A 6753-nucleotide genomic window follows, 5' to 3' on the forward strand; every position below is an offset into this window, starting at 1 on the left:
CCTCCGATTTGACACACTGAAATCTATCAGAGAAGTAGTTGGTGAACCAGGCGAGGCAATCATTTGAGAAACCAAGGCTGTCGAGTCTGCCGATGAGGATGTGGTGATTGACAGAGTCGAAAGCCTTGGCCAGATCAATGAATACGGCTGCACAGTAATGTTTCTTATCGATGGCGGTTAAGATATCGTTTAGGACCTTGAGCGTGGCTGAGGTGCACCCATGACCAGCTCTGAAACCAGATTGCATAGCGGAGAAGGTACGGTGAGATTCGAAATGGTCGGTAATCTGTTTGTTGACTTGGCTTTCGAAGACCTTAGAAAGGCATGGTAGGATAGATATAGGTCTATAGCAGTTTGGGTCAAGAGTGTCCCCCCCTTTGAAGAGGGGGATGACTGCAGCTGCTTTCCAATCTTTGGGAATCTCAGACGACACGAAAGAGAGGTTGAAGAGGCAAGTAATAGGGGTGGCAACAATTTCGGCAGATAATTTTAGAAAGAAAGGGTCCAGATTGTCTAGCCCGGCTGATTTGTAGGGGTCCAGATTTTTCAGCTCTTTCAGAACATCAGCTGAACGGATTTGGGAGAAGGAGAAATGGGGAAGGCTTGGGCGAGTTGCTGTTGGGGGTGCAGTGCTGTTGACCGGGGTAGGAGTAGCCAGGTGGAAAGCATGGCCAGCCGTAGAAAAAAGCTTATTGAAATTCTCAATTATGGTGGATTTATCAGTGGTGACAGTGTTTCCTATCTTCAGTGCAGTGGGCAGCTGGGAGGAGGTGTTCTTATTCTCCATGGACTTTACAGTGTCCCAGAACTTTTTTGAGTTAGTGTTGCAGGAAGCAAATTTCTGCTTGAAAAAGCTAGCCTTGGCTTTTCTAACTGCCTGTGTATAGCGGTTTCTAGCTTCCCTGAACAGCTGCATATCACGGGGGATGTTCTATGCAAATGCAGAACGCCATAGGTTGTTTTTGTGTTGGTTAAGGGCAGTCAGGTCTGGGGAGAACCATGGGCTATATCTGTTCCTGGTTCTAAATTTCTTGAATGGGGCATGTTTATTTAAGATGGTTAGGAAGGCATTTAAAAAAAATATCCAGGCATCCTCTACTGACGGGATGAGATCAATATCCTTCCAGGATACCCCGGCCAGGTCGATTAGAAAGGCCTGCTCGCTGAAGTGTTTCAGGGAGCGTTTTACAGTGATGAGTGGAGGTCGTTTGACCGCTGACCCATTACGGATGCAGGCAATGAGGCAGTGATCGCTGAGATCTTGGTGTGTATTAGAGTGTGTGTGTGTGTGTATCAGAGTGTGTGTGTATTAGAGTGTGTGTGTGTATTAGAGTGTATGATTGAGTGTGTGTGTATTAGAGTGTGTGTGTATTAGAGTGTGTGTGTGTGTGTGTATTAGAGTGTGTGTGTGTGCGTGTGTGTGTGTGTGTGTGTGTGTGTGTGTGTGTGTGTGTGTATGTGTGTGTGTGTGTGTGTGTGTGTGTGTGTGTATTAGATCAGCGACAGCGTACTTGATGAAGGACAGTCCTCTAGCGATTAAGGCAATGGTTCCCAAACTGTGGGGAGGGGTAGGTTTGGGTACATCAGACACGGCAAAATGTATAGAATTGCAAGAAAATTTGTTGTGAAACTGAAACATTTTCTTTGGACCCTTTGATAAAATGTTTAGAATTGTAGGAAGTTATTTTTAACCTGTAAATGTCTCTCCACCAACCAGAGGGGTGTGAACAGTGCTTGTGCCCATAGAAATAGGCGTGGTACACAGGGGAGGGCGGGGGATGTTCCCCAATGCAGGAAGTGAAAAGGTTTGGGAACCCCTATTCTAAGGCAACACACAGATTAACAGTCCTCTAGATTAAGGAAACACTACGATTAACAGTCCTCTAGATGAAGGAAACACTCAGATTAACAGTCCTCTAGATGAAGGAAACACTCAGATTAACAGTCCTCTAGATGAAGGAAACACTCAGATTAACAGTCCTCTAGATGAAGGAAACACTCAGATTAACAGTCCTCTAGATGAAGGAAACACTCAGATTAACAGTCCTCTAGATGAAGGAAACACTCAGATTAACAGTCCTTTAGATGAAGGAAACACTCAGATTAACAGTCCTCTAGATGAAGGAAACACTCAGATTAACAGTCCTCTAGATGAAGGAAACACTCAGATTAACAGTCCTCTAGATGAAGGAAACACTCAGATTAACAGTCCTCTAGATTAAGGAAACACTCAGATTAACAGTCCTCTAGATTAAGGCAACGTAATAACAGGATTTTCTCTCTCTGATCCGGTCCCAAATGGAACCCAATTCCCTTTGTATCAGGCTCTCACATTGACTCTGTACCGTAATACCCTGTATATAGCCTCCACATTGTACCGTAATACCCTGTATATAGCCTCCACATTGTACCGTAATACCCTGTATATAGCCTCCACATTGTACCGTAATACCCTGTATATAGCCTCCACAGTGTACCGTAATACCCTGTATATAGCCTCCACATTGTAACGTAATACCCTGTATATAGCCTCCACATTGACTCTGTACCGTAACACCCTGTATATAGCCTCCACATTGACTCTGTACCGTAACACCCTGTATATATCCTCCACATTGACTCTGTACCAGTACCCCCTGTATATAGCCTCCACATTGACTCTGTACCGTAACACCCTGTATATAGCCTCCACATTGACTCTGTACCGTAACACCCTGTATATATCCTCCACATTGACTCTGTACCGTAACACCCTGTATATAGCCTCCACATTGACTCTGTACCGTAACACCCTGTATATAGCCTCCACATTGACTCTGTACCGTAACACCCTGTATATAGCCTCCACATTGACTCTGTAACGGTACCCCCTGTATATAGCCTCCACATTGACTCTGTAACGGTACCCCCTGTATATAGCCTCGTTATAGTTATTTTATTGTGTTACTTTGTTTTATACCTTTGTTTATTTCGTAAATATTTTCTTAACTCTTTATTTCTTGAACTGCATTGGTTGATTAAAGGCTTGTAAGTAAGCATTTCACAGTGAGGTCTACAACTGTAGTATTCGGCGCATGTGACAAATATAATTGGATTTGATCCGTCTGTCCTTGGTTACAACACTCCACTACCGAGTTCCAAACTGCCCCTGGAAGCAACGTCAGCACAAGAACTGTTAGCCGCCAGCTTCATTAAATGTGTTTCCGAGCAGCTGGAGTTGGCTGGAGTGGTGTAAAGCTCGCCGCCCTTGGACTCTGGAGTGTGTTCTCTGGAGTGATGACTCACGCTCCACCATCTGGCAGTCCGACGGACGAATCGGGATTTCAAATCAAATCAAAATCAAATACAATTTTATTAGTCACATGCGCCGAATACAACAGGTGTAGACTTTACGGTCGGATGCTGAGCGGTTGCCATACCAGGCAGTGATGCTCACGATGGTGCAGCTGTAGAACCTTTTGAGGATCTGAGGACCCATGCTAAATATTTTCAGTCTCCTGAGGGGGAATAGGTTTTGTCTTGCCCTCTTCACAACTGTCTTGATGTGCTTGGACTATGTTCGTTTTTTGGTGATGTGGACACCAAGGAACTTGAAGCTCTCAACCTGTTCCACTACAGCCCCGTCGATGAGAATGGGGGTGTGCTCGGTCCTCCTTTTCCACAATCATCTCCTTTGTCTAGCTCACGTTGAGGGAGAGGTTGCTGTCCTGGCACCACACGACCAGATCTCTGACCTCCTCCCTATAGGCTGTCTCATCGTTGTCGGTGATCAGGCCTACTATTGTTGTGTCATCGGCAAATTTAATGATGGTGTTGGAGTCATGCCTGGCCGTGCAGTCATGAGTGAACAGGGAGTACAGGAGGGGACTGAGCACGCACCCCTGAGGGGCATCTGTGTTGCAGATCAGCGTGGCAGATGTGTTGTTACCTACCCTTACCACCTGGGGGTGGCCCGTCAGGAAGTCCAGGATCCAGTTGCAGAGGGGGGTGTTTAGTCCCAGGGTCCTTAGCTTAGTTTTGAGCTTTGAGGGCACTATGGTGTTGAACACGGAGCTGTAGTCAATGAATAGCATTATCCCATAGGTGTTCCTTTTGTCCAGGTGAGAAAGGGTAGTGTAGAGAGCAATAGAGATTGCATCATCTGTGGATCTGAAAGGGCGGTATGCAAATCGGAGTGGGTCTAGGGTTTTCTGGGATGATGGTGTTGATGTGAGCCATGACCAGCCTTTCAAAGCACTTCATGGCTACAGACGTGAGTGCTACGGGTCGGTAGTCATTTAGGCAGGTTACCTTAGTGTTCTTGGGCAGAAGGACTATAGAGGTCTGCTTAAAACATGTTGGTATTACAGGGAGAGGTTGAAAATGTCAGTGAAGACACTTGCCAGTTGGTCATCGCATGCTCGCAGTACACGTCCTGGTATTCCGTCTGGCCCTGCGGCCTTGTGAATGTTTACCTGTTTAAAGGTCTTACTCACATCTGCTGCGGAGAGCGTGATAACACAGTTTTCCGGAACAGCTGGTGCTCTCATGCATGTTTCAGGGTTATTTGCCTCGAAGCAAGCATAGAAGTAGTTTAGCTCGTCTGGTAGGCTCGTGTCACTCGGCAGCACTTCCCTTTGTAGTCTGCAATGGTTTGCAAGCCCTACCACATCTGACGAGCATCAGAGCCCGTGTAGTATGATTCGATCTTAGTCCTGTATTGATGCTTTGCCTGTTTGATGGTTCATCGGAGGGCATAGTGGGATTTCTTATAAGCTTCCGGGTTAGAGTCTCGCTCCTTGAAAGCGGCAGCTCAAGCCTTTAGCTCAGTGCGGATGCAGCCTGTAATCCATGGCTTCTGGTTGGGGTATGGACGTACGCTCACTGTGGGGATGTCATCGATGCATTTATTGATGAAGCAAATGACTGATGTGGTATACTCCTCAATGCCATCGGAGGAAACATGGAACATATTCCAGTCTGTCCGCTTCCTCTGACTAGTTTTTAATTGATCTAGTCACGGGTGCTTCCTCCTTTAATTTTTGCTTGTAAGCAGGAACCTGGAGGATAGAGTTATGGTCACATATGCCAAATGGAGGGCGAGGGAGAGCTTTGTATGTGTCTCTGTGTGTGGAGTAAAGGTGGTCCAGATTTATTTTCCTCTGGTTGCACATTTAACATTCTGATAGAAATTTGGTTAAACGGATTTAAGTTTCCCTGCATTAAAGTCCCCGGCCACTAGGGGCGCCACCTCTGGATGAGCGGTTTCTTGTTTGCTTATGGCGGAATACAGCTCATTCAATGCTGTCTTAGTGCCTCTGACTGTGGTGGTATATAAACTACTACAAAGAATACAGATGAGCACTCTCTCGTTAGGTAGTGTGGTCTACAGCTTATCATAATATACTCTACCTCAGGCGAGCAATATCTCGAGACTTCCTTGTACATCGTGCACCAGCTGTTGTTTACAAAAATACATAGTCCGCCGCCCCTTGTCTTACCAGACGCTGCTGTTCTATCCTGCCGGTACATCGTATAACCAGCCAGCTGTATGTTGATATTGTCGTCATTTATCCACGACTCCGTGAAGCATAAGACGTTACAGTTTTTAATGTCCCGTTGGTAGTTTAATCTTCCGCGTAACTCAACGATTTTATTGTTAAAAGATTGAATTGGGGTTCGGCGGATGCCAGGAGAACTCTACTTACCCATATGCATAGTGCCAACTGAATACTTATTTTCCACCATAATTTGCAAATAAATTCATTAAAAATCCTACAATGTGATTTTCTGGATTTTTTTTCTCCTCATTTTGTCTGTCATAGTTGAAGTGTACCTATGATGAAAATTACAGGCCTCTCTCATCTTTTTAAGTGGGAGAACTTGCACAATTGGTGGCTGACTAAATACTTTTTTTGCCCCACTGGATGTATATATGTATGTTTGTGTACTTTTTACCCATTTTTCTCCCCAATTTCCTGATAGCCAATTGGTAGTTACAGTCTTGTCCCATCGCTGCAACTCCCATACGGACTCAGGAGAGGCGAAGGTCGAGAGCCATGCCTCCTCCGAAACAAGATCCCTGCCAAGCTACACTGCTTCTTGACACACTGCTCACTTAACCCGGATGCCAGCCGTACCAACGTGTCAGAGGAAACACCGTCCAGCTGGCGACCGGAGTCAGCTTGCAGGCACCCGGCACGCCACAAGGAGTCGCTAGAGCACGATGGGACAAGGACATCCCGGCCAGCCGCGGGCTGCTGCACTACTCAGGAGGCGAAGGGCAACCTTAGCAGTACAGCATAGAATGAGATTCTAGACGATTCTGTGCTTCCAACTTTGTGGCAACAGTTTGAGGAAGTTCCTTTCCTGTTTTAGCATGACAATGCCCCCGTGCACTAAGCGAGGTCCATACAGAAATGGTTTGTCGAGATCCGTGTGGAAGAACTTGACTGGCCTGCACAGATCCCTGACCTCAACCCCATCAAACACCTTTCGTATGAATTGGAAAGCCGACTACTAACCAGGCCTAATCGCCCAAAATCAGTGCCCAACCTTCTTAATGCTCTTGTGGCTGAATGGAAGCAAGTCCCCACAGCAATGATCCAACATCTAGTGGAAAGCCTATCCATGAAGAGTGGAGGCTGTTATAGCAGCAAAGGGGGACCAACTCCATATTAATGCACATGACTTCGGGAATGAGATGTTCGACAAGCAGGTGTCCACATACTTTTGGTCATGTAGTGTACATTCCTGGACACAGTCTCTCTCCTG

At 46.1% G+C, this 6753-nt stretch overlaps 1 protein-coding gene across 1 annotated transcript in view; it reads right to left on the minus strand.

Moving 5' to 3' along the window:
* Positions 1 to 6753, minus strand: part of galnt16 (UDP-N-acetyl-alpha-D-galactosamine:polypeptide N-acetylgalactosaminyltransferase 16) — a 92400-nt gene that overhangs the window by 58520 nt on the left and 27127 nt on the right. The gene's annotated exons all lie outside the window — the stretch shown is intronic.

This window comes from Oncorhynchus nerka, linkage group LG12 (genome assembly GCF_034236695.1).
Source record: "Oncorhynchus nerka isolate Pitt River linkage group LG12, Oner_Uvic_2.0, whole genome shotgun sequence".
Lineage (NCBI taxonomy): Eukaryota > Metazoa > Chordata > Actinopteri > Salmoniformes > Salmonidae > Oncorhynchus > Oncorhynchus nerka.